The 24,294-nt window shown below is 41.0% G+C and overlaps 1 protein-coding gene across 1 annotated transcript in view; it reads right to left on the minus strand.

The window, feature by feature from the left end:
* The window catches only part of LOC124798625 (ctenidin-1-like), a 55,670-nt gene that overhangs the window by 11,990 nt on the left and 19,386 nt on the right, over positions 1 to 24,294 (minus strand). The gene's annotated exons all lie outside the window — the stretch shown is intronic.

Here is a 24,294-nt window from a genome sequence, read left to right on the forward strand (position 1 = left end):
AGTGTCGCAAGGCGGCGACCGCGCCCCGACACCCAGTTCTCACGGCTGTGCCCCGCTGAGCGCTCGCTTCGTCTGCCGCGCGGCGAAGCTACGAGAGCATCACGACTTCCGCCAGTCGTGGAGCGTAATTTCATTTCGCCCGAGATGTCTAGCTTCTGATAAGTATTTCATCCCGCAAAGCGACAGTCTGTCGCCCAGCCAGAGACACGGCTCTGTGTTCGTCAGTGGTCCAGGTCAAAGAATTTCCATCGGAATGCTAACGTCTACAGGGTGGTCCAATGATCGTGACCGGGCCAAATATCTCACGAAATAAGATCAAACGCAAAAACTACAAAGAATGAAACTTGTCTAGCTTGGAGGGGGAAACCAGATGGCGCTATGGTTGGCCCGCTAGATGACGCTGCCATAGGTAAAACGGATATCAACAGCGTTTTTTAAAATAGGAACTCCTCATTTTTTTATTACATATTCGTGTAGTGCGTAAAGAAATATGAATGTTTTAGTTGGTCCACTTTTTTCGCTTTGTGACAGATGGCGCTGCAATAGCATATGGCTCCCAATTTCAGACGAACATTTGGTAACAGGTAGGTTTTTTAAATTAAAATACAGAACGTAAGTACGATTGAACATTTTATTTCGGTTGTTCCAATGTGATACACGTACCTTTGTGAACTAATCATTTCTGAGAACGCATGCTGTTACAGCGCGATAACCTGTAAATACCACATTAATGCAATAAATGCTCAAAATGATGTCCGTCAACCTCAATGCATTTGGTAATACGTGTAACGACATTCCTCTCAACAGCGAGTAGTTCGCCTTCCGTAATTTTCGCACATGCATTGACAATGCGCTGACGCAAGTTGTCAGACGTTGTCGGTGGATCACGATAGCAAATATCCTTCAACTTTCCCGACAGAAAGAAATCCGGGGACGTCAGATCCGGTGAACGTACGGGCCATGGTATGGTGCTTCGACGACCAATCCACCTCGCATGAAATATGCTATTCAATACCGCTTCAACCGCACGCGAGCTATGTGCCGGACATCCATCATGTTCGAAGTACATCGCCATTCTGTCATGCAGTGAAACATCTTGTAGTAACATCGGTAGAACATTACGTAGGAAATCAGCATACATTGCACTATTTAGATTGCCATCGATAAAATGGGGGCCAATTATCCTTCTTCCCATAATGTCGCACCATACATTAACCCGCCAAGGTCGCTGATGTTCCACTTGTCGCAGTGGATTTTCCGTTGCCCAATAGTGCATATTATTATGCCGGTTTACGTTACCGCTGTTGGTGAATGACGCCTCGTCGCTAAAAAGAACGCGTGCAAAAAATCTGTCATCGTCTCGTAATTTCTCTTGTGCCCAGTGGCAGAACTGTACACGACTGTTCAAAGTCGTCACCATGCAATTCCTGGTGCATAGAAATATGGCACGGGTGCAGTCGATGTTGATGTAGCATTCTCAACACTGACGTTTTCGAGATTCCCGATTCTGGCGCAGTTTGTCTGCTACTGATGTGCGGATTAGCCGCGACAGCAGCTAAAACACCTAGTTCGTTATCATCATTTGTTGCAGGTCGTGGTTGACGTTTCACATGTGGCTGAACACTTCCTGTTTCCTTAAATAACGTAACTATCCGGCGTACGGTCCGGACACTTGGATGATGTCGTCCAGGATACCGAGCAGCATACATAGCACACGCCCGTTGGGCATTTTGATCACGATAGCCATACATCAACACAGATATCGACCTTCTGCAATTGGTAAACGGTCCATTTTAACACGGGTAATGTATCACGAAGCAAATACCGTCCGCACTGGCGGAATGTTACATGATACCACGTACTTACACATTTGTCACAATTACAGCTCCATCTATCACAAAGCGAAAAATGTGGTCCAACTAAAACATTCATAATTCTTTACGTACTACATGAATATGTAATAAGGAATGGGGGTTCCTATTTTAAAAAACGCAGTTGCTATCCGTCTGACCTATGGAAGCGCCATCTAGCGGGCCAACCATAGCGCCATCTGGTTTCCCCCTTCAAGGTAGACGAGTTTCGTTCTTTCTAGTTTTTTCGTTTGACGCTTATTTCGTGAGATATTTGGCCCGGTCACTATCAATGGACCACCCTGTATATACTCCATGGCACCGCATTTAGAAGATTAATCTTCTTCTACGAACAAAATAAATCGCAACAATTATCTTTGTTTTTCCATTTATCGTTTCGTGCCCCAGTCTATGAGAACGGACCCGTTATCGGATCGCTTTGTTGTCCTTCTGCGCGCGCGTGCGCACGCGCGTCTCTCTCTCTCTCTGTGTGTGTGTGTGTGTGTGTGTGTGTTAACAACCCCTTCCTCAGGAACAGGAAGACGTATCAAGTTGAATTTCTTGTCGCACACAAAGGTCTATAGGCCCTTGGCGCTGCAGTAAATGTAAACTTCTAACTCGGTGCTACCAAAAGGTACGACCATTTATGTCTCGTATTTTGATACTCGAAAGCTCCCTCATCAAAACCTATAGAGCACTTCCCATTAGCATAGAGTCACGAAAATTGGCAGAAAGCAAGGTTTCGCGGTACAACCAAAGCAAAAAATTCAAGAAATGTAAATTTGTAATTATATCACACGAAAAATATATTTTTTTGTCGTTTGTTGTCAGACTGTTTGTCTGTTCGCCTGTTAAGATCCTTTTTCTCTGGAAACGTTCGACGGATTAAGTTAAAATTCATGTCACACACTAAGATCAATAGTTTCTCGGCGGTCTAAAAAATTTAAGCTTTTAAGTCAGTGCAATCAAGAGTTACGGCCATTTATGTCACATATTTTGACACTTGAAAACTCACTCATCAAAACCTATAGGGTACTTCCCGTTGACCTGCAATCATGAAATTTGACAAGAATCGCAGTTTGACAGTACAAGCGAGGGGAAAAAAGTCCTGTAATTGTTAATTCTGAATTATATAACACAACGAATATTTTTTGTCATTTTTATCCGTCTGTTTGTTCGTCTGTTAAGAACCTTTTTCTCTGGATGAGTGTGGCGTATCAAGTTCAGCTTTGCGTCAAATACTAAGATCTACGGTCCCTTGCAGTTGTAAAACGTTTAAGCTTCTAAGGTACCCCGGTTAAAAGATACGGCCATTTATGTCCCATACTTTGATACTCGAAAACTCACTCATCAGTACCTATAGCATCCTTCCCCTCGACGTAGAATCATGATATTTTCCAAGAAAAAAGGTTTCACAACACAAGTACAGTAAAAAATCCGAAATGTGTTAGTATTTACATCACACAAAAAAATATTTCTCTTCTCGTTTGTTATGCGACTTCAGACTTGAAATTAAAATATTCTGGAAAGCCATGGAATCTCTGAGACCGAAATCTTGTCCGTATCAATGTCGATAACAGGCACAAAAAGTCGATACCCTCGATTGCCGGAATGGATAAACTGCCTATGCAGATAATTAAGTTTGTACGGACTCCTCAGCTCGCGAGTCCTACTTGAACCTGGGATGTGTCCTTTTTTTTTAGTAGGGGGCGTCCTGTCAGCATATAAAACCTTGTAAATGCTCTAAGTATAGACTAATGCGTATTCAGTGTTGTAATTTTATGGTCACTAGTGGCTGCATGTAACCGTTACTTAAACAACACATGAAGCTTCTACTTTGAAAGTGCTTATATGCGTTACTACGTACACTGTATGCAGTCCTCATGAACAAAACTTATCTATAACTTATCTGACCTATCACAAGCCATTAATCTCAAAATTTGATCTCTAATGAAAAACACTTATGCAGTAACTGAAATGAGTGACATCAGAACATGAATATGATCGAGTGGATAATCACTGTTCCCTAAGTGCTCAACGCAATGTTCAATTCAGGTTCGAATAGTCACTTTTGGCTGATACACAACTATGTCTTGCAGCTGCTCGCCTGAAATATGTCACGCTGCTTTGTCACCCCTTACATAATCTTGACATTTGCAATGTAAGATATTGCGCCAGCTCAATACGCAGTTAACATTAGGATCTTGCGAAATTAAATGTGAGTCCGAAATACTTTTAAATTTTTTTGAATAGCAAGTGAAATGTAAAGGCTCGGTGTCGAAATTTCACTTCAGTTTTGTATTGCTTAGCGGAAACTATATATGAACATACCTCAGTGGTCATTGTTATTAACAAATATTGAAATTTGGAAATAAACAGTAAATTTAGTAAGTTAGTTTAACGACAAGATTTTCATGAAACTTATAGTCAGCATTTAAAAATGAAAGGGGTAAAGAGTGATGCGTTTCTTTCTCGAATTCATGTATTTACAAGACAATGTAAGAACAATACCGTAACAGGCAAACAATGCAAGTTACGAAAATTTACAAAGTAAAAAGGAAAATGTTCCCTAAATGCTACATCCCTGGCGCACGCGGCTGGATATTACCTTCTTCGATAAATTACAAATTACAGCAACATCATTCCGAAATTATACACCAGCACAGCTACATACGTCGGCTTTCAACAACGCTCTACAACCAAATCACTCGTCTCCCACAGACTGACTACTTGACAACAACATAAACTTTGGAATCCAGAGAACCTTCTCTACCATGTACTCAGGAAAGATGCTTACTATGGCCAATATCGCACACAAAATAGCCACTTTTCATACTATAACAATATTTCGACATCTCTTCAGCCAAAGTTTTTAATTAAATAACTGTTTTACTTAGAGAAAATAAATGAAATAAATTATGAACTTTATTTCGTTCATCACATTAGATGATTCAGGAAAGCCTGCAACTGTGTCATTCATGATTTAAATAATGAAAACTGCACCAGTTACTTATTTTTCGATGCTTCGAGAATTTATTCTCAAAGTTCATTTGAGCATTTGTGCATTTGCTTACATGAACATGTTTCGTGATATTTTCATGTGTGATTTTCTGCCTCTCTTGCGTCTTTTTGAAGTTAGACTTCAATCGGAAAATCAGACAAAATGAATCTTTGAGTGTTTTCAAACGCCAATGTTAGAAATGGTATTTTTCTTTGACTACTTACAGGTATTGTGCTGCCTTCAGTATACAGATATAACAAACACAAATCATCATTTACACTGTTTGTTTTCAAAACATGCTACAAAGATATTACGACACTACGGCTTCACAAAGATTTGTCAATGTCTGCCAGAGCATCCCTGATGAATCTGAAGTTTTTACAGTCTGGTTGATTCCGTAACACGTCGAACAGAAGCATGCCCTGTCATGAAGGGACACCATATTGAGCACCTCCTTTAGGAATGGTTCACAAGCCCAGGGAGTATATAATAGCAAGCACATTACAGTACAAACTCTGCTGTATCACAGTAACAGAATAACGTTTTCTCATTTGTTTATTACATTCTGTAGATCGATCGTAGCAGCAAAGACCCGGCAACAGAAGAGATGTGTTTCATAGTAGCACTGATGACCAAGTACTCATAGCTCTTAAGGTATGTATTTCAGAGCCCCTGTTTAATGTACAGTTTTAATTGTTTTTATCCATGCTATCACCTCTCAAAATACTGAATTCTTTTTTAACAATCTGTATCAAATTACAGAAGAATACAAGTAGTGCTTCTTTTTTTTTGCACGCGAATTTTCCTGATTTCTGTCGAAAATTACATACAACGTGTTCTTTACATGATTTTTAAAAAACCACTACAACTTATAATAAACCTCACAAATTACGACGATATTTCAATAGAACAAATCTAAAAAGTAACTTGCCTGTTATACAAGACATCTTTAACTATATCTGTTACTCACAAAGTATTCTACAAAAATATAATAATATCATCTGTTCTTGTTAACTGCTGAAATTATACATGAAAATTAGTTGTATGTACATAAAACTGCAACCAGTCACTGTTCTGAAATTATTATTTATTATTCAGACGGTTTTTCGGTAGTTACAAAGCTATTTCCAGCACAATGCTGGATGCTGGCTCCGTAATAAGAAGATGGAACATGCTGTAATGCATCGCCATGAATATTTTTTTATCTGTTGATTTGGCTGCCGCCCATACTATCACAGTAAGTACAGAACTAAATTTTGGATATAAATCAACAGATAAACAATATTCATGGCGATGCGTTAAAGGATGTTCCATCTTCTTATCACAGTGCCAGCACAGCATTATGCTTGAAATAGCTATGTAACTTCTGGAAAACCATCTGATGATGAGCCTGATTAGGTTGGAAAACCGATTCATGGAATAAAAAATAACTTTAAAAAACTAGACTGGTTGCATTTTTATGTGTATACAGTGAATAAACAGTTACGCGTTCTAAGACATCCGTGAATGATAAGCTTAATAACGGACGTTACTATTACAGATCACAAAACACAGAACGGTATTGAAAAGACAGTAGGCTAGCTTTATTACTAAGTTGTCCATTCAGTGGCCTCTCCTATGGTGTGAGGTGAAGCTTTATGACCAGGACTAGAAGGATGGATTTCATCTTTGGGTGCGTGGAGTTGGTTGAGACATGGAGGTGCATGGATGCTGGGACTGGCTTTTCACATTAATGCATTTCGACCGTAGGTGCTCCAAGAAGAGAAGAAGATGCAGGAAGTGGATGAATTACCAGTTACTATTTTTAGATTTACTTATTTCGCCACTAGCTCCACACTCGTTTCGAAATATTTTAGCTCATCTCCCGTAGCGTTACAGGCAAGTAATAGATGTATACTGATACGTGTGATGCAGCCTTTCATTGATATATTTGTGTGTTCGTTCATTGGCGTCACCTACGTAAAGCGCTAGATGCCAATATGGATACATTAGTATGACGCAAGTAAATCTGTTTTTGTAAAATAAGCGTCAGTTACTCAGTTGTCGCCGTGAATAACTGGTCTTGCAGTATGTCCAGATATCAGTGTCCTTCTGATTTTCCCTTGAAGAGAGAAAATAGGTCAATATACATTAGGAACTCTTACAATAAAATTTATACTTGCTTTTATATAAGATTTCAGTAATAGCAAGAAGCAGGTTACATCGACCCATTTGGACATTGTGGCTATTGATATTTCCTAAGACATATAAGAGTACCCACACCATTTACAATAATGAACTTCTCTAGCGAATTTCAGTTCAAGTCGGGCACTGGGAGTATAATTCTTAATAATTTGAGCCTCCTTATGGACTCACTTGATTGTGGTTTGGATACCACCTGTTTGGTTTTAATTCAAATGGCTCTGAGCACTATGGGACTTAACATCTATGGTCATCAGTCCCCTAGAACTTAGAACCACTTAAAACTAACTAACTTAAGGACAGCACACAACACCCAGTCATCACGAGGCAGAGAAAATCCCTGACCCCGCCGGGAATCGAACCCGGGCACGGGAAGCGAGAACGCTACCGCATGGTTTTAATTGTATCCACTGAAATTATCGATATAATCGTCCTTAATGTTTATGTTTATGCTACTGTTGGTGAGCTCTCTGTATTGATTTCTATGGGATCCACCCATTTTCGGCTCCACTTGCTCTTAACTTCTCAGTACCTGTGTTACTATGCCATTAAGGTAATGGGAGTGCCAATCTTCTTCAGCTGTTCTGTTAACACGGTAAAGAAAAAGAAAAAAAAAACCTGGTCAATAATCAAGAATCGTGTGGACAAGTCTTTTGCCAGCCGCTTCATTCGTGGATGAATTACTTATCGATAATACTCTTCTAATGAATCTCGACCGAGCACCTGCTTTTCCTACAACTAGTGTCAAACTCTCATACCACTTTAGGTCCTTCCAGACTGTTAGCCCCAATTATTTTACGACTGTTACTGTTTCCGATGATTTAGCGCAAGTAGAGTACAACACAGTTACTTACGTTCGGTGTCAACTGCCAGGTCCTCTGCATTTGGCTGTGCCCTTCTGGCGTTGCATATTTAGCGCGTAGGGTCGTCAACGGGTTAGGTCAAGGAACATACGACGCTATTCACCACAATCTTTTTTGTCTATTGTGAATATATACTCGCTGCAATTACGACTTGGACTATCTAGATTTTCGGGAAGCTAGGTGAGATTTGCGTAGTTCGTCTTTTTCGTGCTGAGGCGTGCTGCAATCTTCGCCGTAGTGGTATTTCATTACGCTACGGAGAAACAAATATGAGCTCGCCGTGTTAAAAATAAATAGGAATATGAGTTTTTATTCTGACAGAACGTTATAAATTTCTGCTTGCGTTGGTTTAAAGAGATATAACCCATTTTCTTTCTTGGTGTATCGTAACGAAGTAACGAGGCTCTCATTGTTGCGTACTGCAGAGAAGTTATGAGTGTACATGCGTCGGAACAACTACACGCAATACGAAGCCCCACAGCGACGAATAAATAAGTAGACACGTAGATTAAAATCTGAGGTTCTCATTATTTCCAATTTATGAGGTAACTCGTTGTGAGCTTATCTCCAGCAGTTAGAACTTGAGCGAATATATTAACTTGTTGATATTGAATTTAAAGGAAATTTTTCTGTCCAAGAACAAACACTGGGGAAGGTTAATGCAAATATCAACATTTCGTAAAATAAACGGTCCCAAAAAGTCTTGCGCCACCTTCATGCCTTCAACAATTAATTGTTTGTGATAGCAAAGCTCTTCCATAATGCTATATTGATGCCAGGAAATTGCTACAGTCAATTACCTGGGGAAAAGAGATAAAAGTAAAACTGCATTCTCAAAGCAGTTACTAGAACGCACTGTGACTGCAGTCATCAAGCGGAGCAATGCGAATTCTGTACAGTGTTCCGTTTGTCAACATACCTCGACGGTACATTTCAAGCATTGTCTAAGCGTGCACGTCCACTTGATGCCAAGAAGGACTGTTAGTGTAGTTGTCCGCCGAATTGATGTACACGACAGTAATACCATTCGAAGGCTTAACCGCTATTGTGAGACACAATACATTGAAAATCTATCTCGCAATGATTATCCGCGGTCAACAACACCAACTGGACACAGCTGCCTATAAATTATGCCTCGTAGATAACCTAAGAAGAATGCAAAACATAATTGTGTCTTACCTTTCTGAAAGCAACTGTCTCCTCACGACCAATTTTGCCTCTACATGTCCATTACGCGCAACATTATATACCCGTCACCACCGCGCTGCACCGAAGAATATGAGCAAGGCAGCACCATGACTGAAAACTGGATCAGTAGGGTAGGGTTCTCTTAATCGATGAGTCTAGCGTTTGTCTGACGCCTGACAATCGTCGTAAAGGAGTGTTGAGCGGACCATGTACCAGTTCACACTTCTCAGGCATGCAGTACCACGGTTGCAGCAAAGAAGCGTGTCATTCATGTTAGGCTGGAATTACAATGAAATGAATACCCCTTGCTGCATACAGGCATTGATATATGTCAACGGGAATAGTTGAAAAAGTGTGGCCCGACCAGGACTCGAACGCGGGATCTCCTGCTTACATGGCAGACGCTCTATCTACCTGAGCCACCGAGGACACAGAAGGTAGTGCGACTGCAGAGCCGTATCTGTGGCACGCCTCCCGTGAGACCCACATTCCCAACTTATTGTCCCGCACTATATTCATAGCGCCCCTGCCCATTACACACATTACTCGCGGCTTTACTGCCGATTCCCGTAAGAGTTCGGGCACTGTTTGTGCATCTGCACATGTTCGAAAGAACATGTCCTTGCGGAACGCCAGATATCACTTCTGTTCTGCTCGATGATTTACCGTCTATCACTACGAACTGTGATCTCTCTGAGAGGAAATCACACAACTGAGATGATACTCCATATGCACGCTATTTGATTAATAGTCGCTTGTGAAGAACGGTATCAATAGCCTTCTGGAAATCTAGAAACATGGAATCGATCTGAGATGCCTTGTCGACAGCACTCATTACTTCATGAAAATAAATCTGTGCTGCAAAGAACGATATTTTCTGAATCCGTGTTGGTTATGTATCAGTAAGTCATTTTCTTCAAGGTGATTCATAATGTTCGAGTACAGTATATGCTCCAAAATCCTACTGCAAATTGAGGTCAGAAATATGGGTCTGTAATTCAATGGGTTACTCCTATTTCCTTTCTTGAATATTGGTGTGATCTGTGCTACTTTCCAGTCTTTAGGAACAGACCTTTCCTCAAATAAGCGGTTGTGTGCGATAGCTAAGAAAGGCGCTATTGTGTCTGCATACTCTGAAAGGAACCTGATTGGTATACCATGTGGACCGGAAGACTTGCCTTTCTTAAGTGATTTGAGTTCGTCTCATGAACACTTTCCTTTCCGCGGCAGACTTCAGCGCAAAGGAATAGCCTGCGGTGCCGGCTGCCACGAACCCAACTGAGTACGTTTGAGGTCACTGGTAACTTGCAGTCTGTTGTTGCAGCGAACATACACTCTGCATGATCTGAGGAGGGCATCAGTCGAAGAGTGAGGCAGGCTTGGACAGAAAAGTATCAACTACTTTGTAAAAAACATACTAAGGAGGATCGAATTATGCTACGATGCCCAGTGTGAATTAAAATGATGTTGAAAGTTACTCACGTCAGCAGCAATTTCGATTTCACCCAAATGAAATGATCTGCGCTTTCTAACTGACTGTCTTTCCTTGTTGGATACGGCTTATTCTTTTATTCCCTGCTCCCCTTCAGGCTAGTCACGTTTCCAATCCTCCATGTTGCGCAAATCTTATTTGAGTATTTTATTTGGAAAATAAACTACTCACGGTGGCTCACGGTACTGTTAGACCTAAGGAATCAAGTTCTTCAAAATGGTTCACATGGCTCTGAGCACTATGGGACTTAACGTCTGAGGTCATCAGTCCCCTAGAACTTAGAACTACTTAAACCTAACTAACCTAAGGACATAACACACATCCATGCCCGAGGCAGGATTCGAACCTGCGACCGTAGCGGTCGCGCGATTCCAGACTGTAGCGCCTAGAACCGCTCGGCCACACCGGCCGGCGGAAAGGGTTAGGAGGGAAATGAGGACGCTTCCAGTTGTACAGGGCAATACGGTAATGCAACGGCGAGAGTTGAAAATTTGTGCCTGACCGGGACTCGAATCCGGGTGCTCCGCTCCTCCACAACGGTTGCCTTAGTCGCCTGGGCCATTCGGACACGCTTTACGGCAGACTAAAATTCCCATCTCATTCTCGCCTCACCGCAACGACTCCTGCACACTAACCCTCTACTCGAAGATTACTGATCCCCTTTGTTCGGACGTTGGTTGTGCATGCGTATTGAAAGTTTTTCATCAAATGGTCGTCGCGCCCGTCGAATTACAGATACTAGTATCGCCTGTGGTCGAAATTCGACCAACTGGGTCAGTGGACCTGATCTGTGATAGTAAACGTCATTCATCAAGAAGTGTCTCAAATTTTAGCCGCGGAACTCATCCATGGCAAATGCTGCCTAAGTGTTCTAATATTGCAAGGGAGTCATTGATACACTGCGTAAAAAATAAATTTTGTGTTAATGGCGAGAAATTAACTTTTCCCTTATGACAACACAATGTCAATGCCCGTTGTATCGCGTAAAGTCACCTCAGACGCGAAATGTTTTTCGTTACAAAATGTGCACCGTAAATTCATTAAGCCACACTTACAGTTCTCAAAATTATTTGGAATTATGTTCAGTGCACATCTAAATGTACACTACTGGCCATTAAAATTGCTACACCAAGAAGAAATGCAGATGATAAACGTGTATTCATTGGACAAATATATTATACTAGAACTGACATATGATTACATTTTCACGCAATTTGTGTGCATAGATCCTGAGAAATCAGTACCCAGTACAATCACCTCTGGCCATAATAACGGCCTTGATACGCCTGGGTATTGAGTCAAACAGAGCTTGGATGGCAAGTACAGGTACAGCTGCCCGTGCAGCTTCAACACGATACCACAGTTCATCAAGAGTAGTGACTGGCGTATTGTGACGAGCCAGTTGCTCGGCCACCAGTGACCAGACGTTTTCAATTGGTGAGAGATCCGGAGAACGTGCTGGCCAGGGCAGCGGTCGAACATTTTCTGTATCCAGAAAGGCCCGTACAGGACCTGCAACATGCGGTCGTGCATTATCCTGCTGAAATGTAGGGTTCCGCAGGCATCGAATAAAGGGTAGAGCCACGGGTCGTAACACATCTGAAATCTAGCGTATACTGTTCAAAGTGCCGTCAATGCGAACAGGTGGTGACCGAGACGTGTAACCAATGGCACCCTGTACCATCACGCCGGGTGATACGCCAGTATGGCGATGACGAATACACGCTTCCAATGTACGTTCACGGCGATGTCGCCAAACACAGATGCGACCATCATGATGCTGTAAACAGAACCTGGATTCATCCGAAAAAACGACGTTTTGCCATTCGTGTACCCAGGTTCGTCGTTGAGTACACCATCGCAGGCGCTCCCGTCTGTGATGCAGCGTCATGGGTAACCGCAACCATGGCCTCCGAGCTGATAGTCCATGCTGCTGCAAACGTCATCGAACTGTTCGTGCAGATGGTTGATGTCTTGCAAACGTCCCCATCTGCTGACTCAGGGATCGAGACGTGGCTGCACGATCCGTTACAATCATGTGGCTAAGATGCCTGTCATCTCGACTGCTAGTGATACGAGGCCGTTGGGATCCAGCACGGCGTTCTGTATTACCCTCCTGAACCTACCGATTCCATATTCTGCTAACAGTCATTGGACCTCGACCAACGCGAGCCGCAATGTCGCGATACGATAAAGCGCAATCGCGATATGCTACAATCCGTCCTTTATCAAAGTCGGAAACGTGATGGTACGCACTTCTCCCCCTTACACGAGGCATCACAACAACGTTTCACCAGGCAACGCTGGTCAACTGCTGTTTGTGTATGAGAAATCGGTTGGAAACTTTCCTCATGTGAGCACGTTGTAGGTGTTGCCACCGACGCCAACCATGTGTGAATGCCCTGAAAAGCTTATCATTTGCATGTCACAGCATCTTCCTACTGTCGCTTAAATTTCGCGTCTGTAGCACCTCATCTTCGTAGTGTAGCAATTTTAATGGCCAGTAGTGTATCTTTCAGAATGACAATAGAATTATCACTGTCAACATTTGTATTATTCCTGTTACTTTTTCTCCACAAAAATCCTATTTCTTTAGCCCTTCGTCTTTCAGTCCTACCCGTTAATGTTCTTCTTTGAGGCATAGCCTAAAACAAATTTAGTTTCCTTATAATAAGAGACGTTGTAGCCACTCAAAATGAAGATACTGAAAATGAGGAACACTCCAAATTTTGTGGTGACGGTGTCATACGAACACAGAGTTAGTTCCGCTTGTCTTAGACCAAAGTATGTGAAATCACAACGCTAATAAACAACATTTGTTGCCCCTGACGGCTTCGTTACTACATTTCGTTTTCCACAGTTGACAACATCAACGCTGTAGCAGTTGTGGCATTGTAACTGTCCGGTACGGGTGTGTTACTGCAAAAGAAGTATGTGCCACATCTCAAAATGAAGGTCCCTATAATCCAACTTCACAAAATGTTGTTACTTCCGCGTGTCTTTTCTACCATAACACACGATTGTTACGCTTGGTAGAAGTTGGTAGCAGTGTCAGAGACGAAGGAATACATTTCTGATGTGTGTGTCTACTTCCTTTTATCTCTCCTAATGGTTATGTATAGACATGACGTTTTCCTTTGTGCACGTATGGGACAGTTCCTTTCGAGTTGTGTAAGTTTCATTGGCCTCCCTGTATAACTAATTTTAAAAATCAGTACTTCAATATTAATTTATGATAGTTAAATAAAACAAATGCATTATCATAATGAGTACCCACATTACTATTATTTTATCTACGCACAAATTCTGTCTGTCTAGCTCTGCGTCTTTCATTCTGAGCCGTTGACATTCTTCTTCTAGACATACCCTAAAACAAATATAGTTTCCGCATAATAAGTGAAGTCGAAAGTCGTGGTTATTCAAAATGGAGAAATTAAAAATTAGAAACTTATTTTAAATTTTCTAGTAATGACAGAAAATGACCATACAGTCATTCTTACAGAAAAGTAGGAAATAACGACGCCAGTGTACAATGTTATTTACAGATACGTTGGTTTTCACTGCTGACAATGTAATCGACGTAACAGTTGTCGCAGTGCAACCGGTCCAGAATGCATGTTTTACTGTAAATGAACCATGCAAACATGAAAGCCCCTAGACTGCGATTTCACGAAATATTGTTACTTTCGTGCGTCATTTCTACCACAGCATCTGATCGGTGCGCAGGGCAGAGGTTGGTAGCCCTTCAATTTTCGATGTTCAGGTATTGTGGTTTTAACGCGTGACAGAGAATGAATGTAACTTCAATATTATGAAAAAGCTTCTACTTCCTTTCATCACTCTTAACGGCTACTTACACACTTTTTTTTTCTTTGTACACATCTATGGTAAATACCTTTCGAATTACGTTAGGATCATTGGGCTCCTTGCATAATTAATACTGAAAATTGGTACTTCAGATTTTGTGTTCATGTATTAATATTATGATGAGTGACGTCTGTTCCATCGCTCATGAATGACTGAAGACACTACTCATATCTATCTATCTATCATACCGATCAGCCACTATCGTATAAATTTTGACACGGACGTTACATGGATTCGTAAATGCGCATTACAGATGCGGTACTTATTTGTACCTAAGAACATTAAACTAATTAAGGCTGTTGTAATTTATTAAATTTCTTTGATGGTTTCTCATTTTCGATAGTGCATTTAAACGTAAGTATAAATACTATTATCAATCAAATCATTCGCACTCTTAGTGAAACCGACAACTCTTCACCATGCAACTACAGTGTCACAACTGTCAGATCGCTGAAGTCGGGAGCAATCTGGAACAAACCACTGTTGACACGAAGTGTTCCGAATGGTGCCAACATGCGGCTATCATTACTTTGGTCAGCTAGTCTACTGGGGGGGCTCATAACGTACCAATTTATATAGTTTACCAATTAATAGTTGGACCCGGTGCATGTGCGACCCGAGTTGCTGCCACACAATGTCAAAGTCGGCTCTTGCGAAATAAGTTTAACGAACACAGCTCTATACTTAGAAAGCACAATTGACGACGCCGTCTCTTTGAAAGACTAAGAAGCCCAGCTTGCTTACATGTTCTGTTGCCAGCTCGTATGTTCACTCGGTACATCTTCGACTTCTTCATATGCGACCCGACTATAAAAAACATCAAGAACTACTGAGATCTTATCTTCGGAGGGGAGCATCATACAAGCGTCGAAGCATTGTGTGTTTGTGTGTGTGTGAGTGTGTTTTAAAACACGTCATAATCGTGAAAGTAATTCTTGATTGCTATAATTTATCGTAAATCATTATTATGACTCAACTTCATTTATCTTCATTTTAAATCATGTACAGTATATAAACCGATTCCAACAATTTCCAAAGTCACACAGTGACTTCCAATGACTAGCGCCAATCGTTGTGATAGGAGCCTCATGGAAATATTGACTCCTAGAATTCTGTGACGCGGGCAATTGTTAAGAAATATTTATAGTATCATTTTTAAATTCTCTGCAGTGTAGTTAGGTGTTCGTACAGTTTCTTCGTGACGTGTCTTTACAAGTCTTCTTATATACTCTTCATTAATGAATAGTCATTCAAAACCGATTTAGCCTCTGAAGAATTTACTCGAGCGTTTGAATGAAATAAGCTCTATAATTAAAGGGTCGTTTTCACTGATAGTCTGTGCTAATGGTGCACCAAATACTACAAAGTAATTGGAAAATACTTTACTGCGGGCCGGCCTTGTACTAAAATATCATTTTATGAGCACTTTCAGTATTTATGACTTGGTAGAGTACAGGAGAATTCAATCAACTAGTAACAGTTATTGCTAATGGGCCTTCATTCGAATGCAGCAATACCGCATACCTTTTGAGTGATGAATCGCTCACGGAGCGCTTCTTCGCAACCGAGGTTCGAAGGATTTCTATCAGGACACACGCGGTTGGCCCGCGAGGTGAAATTCTTTCTGCGCCAATCGTGGCCTCGTCCTTTTTTCCACAGACGATGGTCTTGTAGATACAGTAGAGAGTGTCTGTGAAGGGAAGAAATAAGAGCAAAAATATGGAATACGGAATTTGCCTCAGCTATATAAGTACTCCTGCAACTCGAGCCGTTATACAGAGACGAACACACAGCAAACCTGTGTTATACTGCTGATGGGTGGCGTACGAACAGATTGCCACAAGTTCTCAACCGGTGACATACATCCAAATATCCGACTTATAACTTAAAGAATGTCACTGCTCGTTGAAATAAGTGTTTTTACAAATGTCGTATTTCTCCTGAAGTGCTGAATAGCTCGATATAGTATTTACACCGACGCAAAAAACACAACACCAAGAAGAAGTTATGCGACATAAAAGAAAGTGTTTCTACCTGTGAAAGATGACACCTGTTCAAATTTCGCGCCAATACCACAAGTGTGGTGTTAATAGTGCCACTACGAGGATGCACATCAGGTGTGCCTTAAGGGGGGTAGGACGTCAAACGGGCCGACTTGGAGCAGGAGAGGCGCAACAAGACTTTTTATTTTCTACTGTCTATACTTTTACAAATAAATTCATAAAACTTTGGCAGCAAGACCAGGAAGGATTCAGGATTCAGACTCATGGCAGTGGAAGTGCAAAAACATAACAAAATAATTTTTTTTAGATATGAAATTACATCATTTTTTCACTTACTGTTGGCTACATTTGTTGCTGTAGGTACATTTTACTTCAAAAGTAAGAGAGATTCTTTGATGAATTTTGCACAGCATACAAACCATACTTACAGGTGCATGAAACTCTTGAGTTTCCAAATCTATAAAAACTGTGGTAAAAATTGAGATAATTAACTACAAAATTTGATTTTTTTCTAAACATAAAGTTTAAAACGTAACAGCTCATTCATTTTTCATGAATTAAATAGATTCTAGAGTTTCAGACACCTGTAAGTATGGTTTGTATGCTGTGCAAAATTCATCGAACAATCTCTCTTACTTATGAAGAAAAGTGTACCTATAGCAGCAAATGCAGCCAATAGTAAGTGAAAAATGATGAAATTTCACATGCAAAAAAATTATTTTTTTATGTTTTTGAACTTCCGCTGCTACGAGTGTGAATCCTAAATTCTTCCTGGTCATGCTGACAAAGTTTTATGAATTTACTTGTAAAAGTATAGACAGTGGAAATTAAAATGTCCTGTGGTGCCTCTCCTGCTCCACGTCGGCCCGTTTGACGTCCTACCCCCCTTAAATACGCACTGTGACGGTCCTGAGCGTTAGTTACCTTTGAGATCTGACGTCATGAGCTGAAGCTAGTAAAGAAGGCCTTTAAGGCGACAAAAACGCCATTATCAGCACCTCACTGAGTATGAACGAGGTCATGTAAAAAGACAATGAGAAGCTGGATATTCCTTCTGCGATACTGTAGAAAGACTTGGCAGGAACGTAGCCAGTGTACATGACTGCTGGCAGCGGCGGTCATAAGAATGTATGGTCGCAAGATTACCGGGGCCAGGACTGCCCACTTGGCACTATCGAGAGGGAAGACCATCGCGTTCGGCATGTGGCTCTGAGGCATCATACTGTATCAGCAGCAGCAATTTGAGCAGCAGTTGGTACCACAGTGACGCAACTAACTGTTACAAATCAGTTACTTCAAAGACAGCACCGAGCACACGCCACGTAACGTGCATTCCACTGACCCCAAACCACCACCATTTGCGAGTTCACTGGTGTTAAGCGAGAGCTCATTGGACGGCAGGGTGGATGTCTATTGGGTTCTCTGATGAAAGCTGGTCCTGCCTCGTCGCCAGTGATGGTCGTGCGTTCGTTAGGGGGCCAGTTGAGTGCCTGCAACCAACCTATTTGCATGCTAGACTGGTACCTACACCTGGAGTTAGGGTCTGGAATGCAATTTCGTGCAGCAGCAGGATAATTCTCATGGTTATCCCAAGCACCCTGTCTACAAATTTGTTCGTCAATTTGGTGATTAGGCCTATTGTGCTGCCATTTACGAACAGCATTCCATGGTATGTTTTCCAGCGGGTTAACTCTCGCTCGCAAATTGCTCTATAGAGTGTCGACGTGTTACATTCTCCTGGTCGACCATCAGGTATCTGTCTCCAATCGAGCACATATGGGACATCATTAGACGACAACTCCAGCGTCATCTACGAACAACGGTAACCATCCCTTTACTGACCAACCAAATGCAACAGGCACGGAACACCATTCCACAAACTGACATCCAACACCTATAAAACACAATGTATGCACGCTTGCATTCTGTTTATTTACTCCGGTTGATAACTTGCCACCATTTCACATTAGCAAAGGCGTATCTCACGCTTACATTAACCTGTGATCTTGTAATGTTAATCGCTTAATTTTGTTACCTAGACAAATGTGTTCCCGAAATTCCATTCCTCTACATTAATTCATTTTGTAGTGTCTCGATTTTTTTTTTCGGACTGCATATCTAGGAATTTCCCTGTGGGAGACACGATGCTGCTCTCATAGACTGAGACTAACGAATAAAAAGGAAGTTGCTGACTTTTGTTATTATCTATAAAGCTGAGAAGGACATAACATATTGAAATAAACGGATTGTTACTTACAGATGATTTTGTTGAGCTGTTTAAAAAGCTAAGAGACGCACGGTCATAAGCCAATATCTTGGGAAAGGTAGCCAGTAGAACATATTTAAGAATCTCCAAAGAAATTTTTAACGTAAAATGTGCAGCAAAATTTTTGGTGACATACATTGATCACATAGGAAAGAATAAAAGTTCAAGTATGTAGGTGAGATAATGCAAGCAAACGAATAAGAAAAATTTGTTATAAGATGCACGAAATAGAAAGATCGTGTGGAACAACTACGGGTATTAACAGTAAAAAATTCATATCTAGAACAGAAAAATTTACAAATTACAATTCCGCATTGAATGTCTCGTGCAGGCGTCGGCCAAGGACTATATCATAAATCATACCAACTAGAAGCATTAGTGAGAAGAATAAAACGAAAATATAGGTGAAATGAGAGGCACGAAAGCCTGAAAACTAAGAAGAAAAGCTGAAATATATTAAAGCACATAAAAAACAAAGCTTTTTAGTGAATCAATGACAATGACTAACGAAACAACAAACTGGATCCGAGAAGATAAACAGAAAGTTAGAAATACTAAACAAAAAGGGAGAATCGACAGCTGAAAAATGTTTTCAGATACAGAGCGGATAAAGAACGAGTATGGAGTTTTATAACGAAAGAAAGGTATGTCGTTTTAATGCTACATCCAGTAGGTCCATATTTTGTGAATGCGCGAATAAACAAGGAGAAATAGAACGTTGCGTCACGGCCATCTTACGAAGAATTTCTACAAACGTTTGTTCAAAGGCAAGGTTAATCTTGATTCAGTAGACTTCATCCCTTCCTGCTCCAATTTCTAAAAACAAATTTGCTTGGATGATCGCGATTTTGTATCATTCCCGGTCGTTGAGTAGTTCCATTAATGACGTTCGTTGATGAAGTTGCTCTCACTCGTAACGGAGTAAATAACTTTCGTAACACACTTGACTGGTTCTACGAAAAGCCTCTTATTATTTCTCATAATCATTTACAACGCTTCTCAGCCAGTACATTGAGACTGGTATAACATGATTCACGATATTTATTAGGCAAATCGTCCTACAGATATTACATTCAGGCTTCTTGAAAATCAAATTCTGTTGTCACTGAAAAGTTTCTCTTTGGCAATGAGACTGAATTTGCTTCTTCACCGTGACGGATCATTGCACATTCTACATTTAAATTGACATAATGGTGTCGGGATAAGCCCACACAGTGAACATTTACTGTCGACGCTATTCATTGATAAACAAAGACATAAGGGATGATTTCGTACAGTGCTATAACATAGAATAGCGTCACGTAGGACGTTAGGTAATAAGTCCATGACGTAAAGCATCAAAAAGAAAAGTTATAAAAAAACGAAGAATGGCCGACGCCAAAGTATTACGAGGGTGAGTCAAATGAAAATCTTAAATACTTTTTTAAATATTATTTATTGTGCAGAAGTGGTACAAAGCTGTATCACCTTTCATATAATCTCCCCCACGCACAATGCAAGTCCTCCAGCGCTTACAAAGTGCATAAATTCCTTTAGAAAAAAATTCTTTTGTTATTCGCGCAACCACTCATGCACCGCGTGGCGTACCTCTTCATCAGAACGGAACTTCTTTCCTCCCACTGCGTCTTTGAGTAGTCCAAACATATGGAAATCACTTGGGGAAAGGTCTGGCGAGTATGGTGGATGAAGAAATGCAGGTCTGTGATTGTTGCAACTTTTGTACGGGCAGTGTGGGGCCTTGCATTGTCATGTTGCAGAAGGACACCTGCTGACAGCAATCCACGTCGCTTTGATTTGATTGCAGGCCGCAGACGATTTTTTAGATCTGTGTATGATGCACTGGTGACAGTGGTCCCTCTAGTCACAACTCGTTGTGCCTGACCTGGACGAGGTGCATCTTCCACTGAAGTCACACCATTTGCGAACTTCCTACTCCATTCGTAGACTTGCTGCTGCGACAAACATGCATCACCGTACTGAACCTTCATTCATCGATGAATTTCAATAGGTTTCACACCTTCATACGCAAAAACCGAATAACAGAACGCTGTTCTTCCCTGGTGCAAGTCGCAATTTGGGCGACCATCTTTATACTGATACTGCGACGGTATGTGTGCATCTGCACTACGCTGCCACCTGCACGCTGTTTTAGCACGCTTACCAACTTACCGGATAACAGCGCGAAATTTCGATTTGTTACTACAAATTTATGTTTCAAATGGTTCAAATGGCTCTGAGCACTATGGGACTTTCAGTCCCCTAGAACTTAGAACTACTTAAACCTAACTAACCTAAGGACATCACATACATGCATGCCCGAGGCGGGATTCGAACCAGCGACCGTAGCGGTCGCGCGGTCCCAGACTGTAGCGCCTAGAACCGCTTGGCCACCCAAATTTAAGGTTTTCATTTGACTCACCCTCGTACATGGTTTTTTTGTTGTAAGACGTGACAATTTTATGTTTCATTTTCTATTATTTTCTATTATGTGTTACAGTGGTGCAGGTTTGCACTGTGCTAAATGACTTTCCAGAAGACTACAGATTATTTGATTGTCTAATAACATTTTCAGCTTCAAATAAATAAGTCCGTGCTGTAACTATTAATTTTTGCTGTTAATTCAGTTCATTGATATACATAAACGAAGATGATCATTTTGTAAAGTAGTATAACATAATTATAATCAACTAAACCAATGAACCGTGTTCCAGATTTACATTTACGAAAGTGTTCTACTGCAGCGAGACAGCACCGTAATATAACACTGCAGAGAAAAAATTATGTTTTGTTATCAATTTATCGTTGTAAATGTCCTGTACAGGAATACCTATCAAACACTACTGACATACACCGAAGTGACACAAGTCATGGCACAGTGTTATACACATACACAGATGGCGGTAGTAGCGTCTACATCCGGTATGAAATGGCACTGCTTTGGTGGAGCTGTCGTTTGAGCACAAGTGATTCATGTGAAAAAGTGTCCCATGTGATTATGGCCACACGACGGGAAATAATGGACTTCAAACGCGAAAGGGGAGTTGGAGCTAATTGCGCCGGACATCCCATTACGGAAATCGTTAGGGAATTCAATGTTCCGAGATGCACAGTGTCAAGAGTGTGCCAAGAATATCACATTTCAGGCATTACCTCTAACCACTTATAACGCAGCGGCCGACGGCCTTCGCTTAGCGACCGAGAGCAATGCCGTTTTCGTAGTGACATCAGTGCTAAAATACAAGTGTTACTGCGTAAAATAATTGGAGAAGTCAATGTGTGATGTGCAAAGAACGTATCGTTCGGACAGTGTGGCGAAATCTGGCATAATGGGGTATGACAGCAGGCGACCGAAGCGAGTACCTTTGCTAACAGCACGACATCACGTGCATCGCCTCTCCTAGGTTCGTGACAATATCGGTTGGACGCTAGACGACTGGGAAACCGTAACCTGCTCAGACGAGTTCACACTTCAGATGGTAACAGCTGATGGTACAGTTCGAGTGTGGCACAGATCCCATGAAGCTGTGCACCCAAATTGTCAACAAGGCACTTTGCAAACCGGTAGTGGCTATATAATGGTGTGGACTGTGTTTACATGGAGTGGACTGGATCCTTTAGTCCGACTGAACCAATCGTTCACTGGAAATGGTTACGTCCGACTATTTGGAGATCTTTTGCAGCCATCCATGTACTATATGTTCCAAACCAACGATGTAATGTCACTCGTCAACAATTGTTCCCGGTTGATTTGCAGAACATTCTTGACTATTCGAACGAATGATTTGGCCACCCAGATCCCATCCAACACTTATGGAGCAGATCCAGGGGTCAGTTCACGCACAAAACCCTGCACCGATAACACTTTCGCAATTATGGAATGCCATAGACGCAGCGTGGCTCAGTATTTCTGTAGGGGACTTCCAACGACTTGGTGATCCATGCCACGTCTACGGAAGTCCGATACGATATTAGGAGGTATACCACGACATTTGTTACCTTACTGTATCCATGTGTAATTTACATTTCTTTTTATATTGTTGGGCTTAAAATCGACGCTGAGTTAGTGACGTCACTGATATGTAGATACGCCAAAGCTTTAAACATTGGAAATGAAAGAAGTCTTACCTTCCCTTCTTTTCTCGTTGTTCATATCCTACCAACAGGCGCGGATTGAGGCACAATGAGTTTTCTTTTGACAGGATTTGTAACAGTTTGTGGCAACTTGCTCGATGGGAGGATGACGCACTAAGTTCTTTGAGGCGGTTGGGTTATCTATGTCAGATGATTTTGCCGTAAGTTTTAAATGGAATGCATGGGGAGCTATTATTCGTGTGCTAGATCTGGTTAAGTCCACATCGCTCACCACACAGGCCAGCAGAGTACTATGGAGTCACAAGTTACAAGTACAAAACAGCTCCACTTTGTTCATTTCGTTGTTTCCGGTTGATCGTTTGGTTAGTTAATGTTTATTCAGTAGCATTATTGTGAAGTTTATTAAATCTGACAACGATTATACCAGTTTAGAAGTTATTCGGGCCACGTCGTGTAGGTTGGTATCTGAGCACTCCTAGGGTATTAGGAATCTTCTGTTCTTGTAACATGTTTCATTCATGTGGAACCAACATATTTTTTATTTATTTATTTTTTTAGTGCTGGGCTCCACGTTTCGGGGTTGGTCTCAGCTCGATCCCTGCGTTTCTTTATAAGATTAACGTCTGATAACTTGGTCGCGTCTTTTAATGCTGCCACACGGATAAGTTCCTTCATGCAATTTTCTTTGACTCTGTTGCTCTGACTTGGGTTTCATATATCACTGGGAATAGCAACAGTAAATGTGTACATTGTGTATTTTCCAGTATGTTATGCAACAATTTTGTATATATTGCAACGTATCTGATGCAGCCACTTTCCATGACGTAAAAGTGTAATGTAAATGTAGCAGATAGTATTTGCAAGGAGTAATATCCGGTACCTAACTTTTCCTGAATCAATGAAAATGTGAAAACAGAGCAAACAGAAAACTAGGGCTAGACTCTCTTAAAAGGAAAAAGAAGTATGTTAAAATCTCGTAAGAGGGAAGAACATAATCTGTAAAAGGTCATTAGGCACTATCAATTGACGCACTGAGAACCGCAGTGGTCCAAAGCACAGAACCAATCTTTTGAGTAAAATAGATATTTGTGGAAATCAAATTTATGGACAAACCACTAGTCTCAGAGGTCTTAATGGTGTTTTAATCAAGTCTCAACATCTTAAACTTCCTACAAACAAATAACGTTTCCATTCTGTTACGAAATATTAATTACTATTAAAGATTTTATTTATTACTAATATTAATTCACAGAGCTCGATACGCAGGCTACTGAAAATAGCATCTTTTGACAGTAGTTAAGTTTATAGTTAATGTGAAACAATAATTAGAACATAAAGAACAGAAACTAATGCACCACATACACAATTAGCACCTGTTTCATTACTTCATGGTCCTCATTATCACCATTTTCATTATACACATTCTGTGGATTGAGGTTCAGATAAAACTGTAGATACACCTCCGATTACAAAGTATTGCTACCAAAGTAC

This window comes from Schistocerca piceifrons, chromosome 5 (assembly GCF_021461385.2).
Source record: "Schistocerca piceifrons isolate TAMUIC-IGC-003096 chromosome 5, iqSchPice1.1, whole genome shotgun sequence".
In the NCBI taxonomy this organism is placed as follows: domain Eukaryota; kingdom Metazoa; phylum Arthropoda; class Insecta; order Orthoptera; family Acrididae; genus Schistocerca; species Schistocerca piceifrons.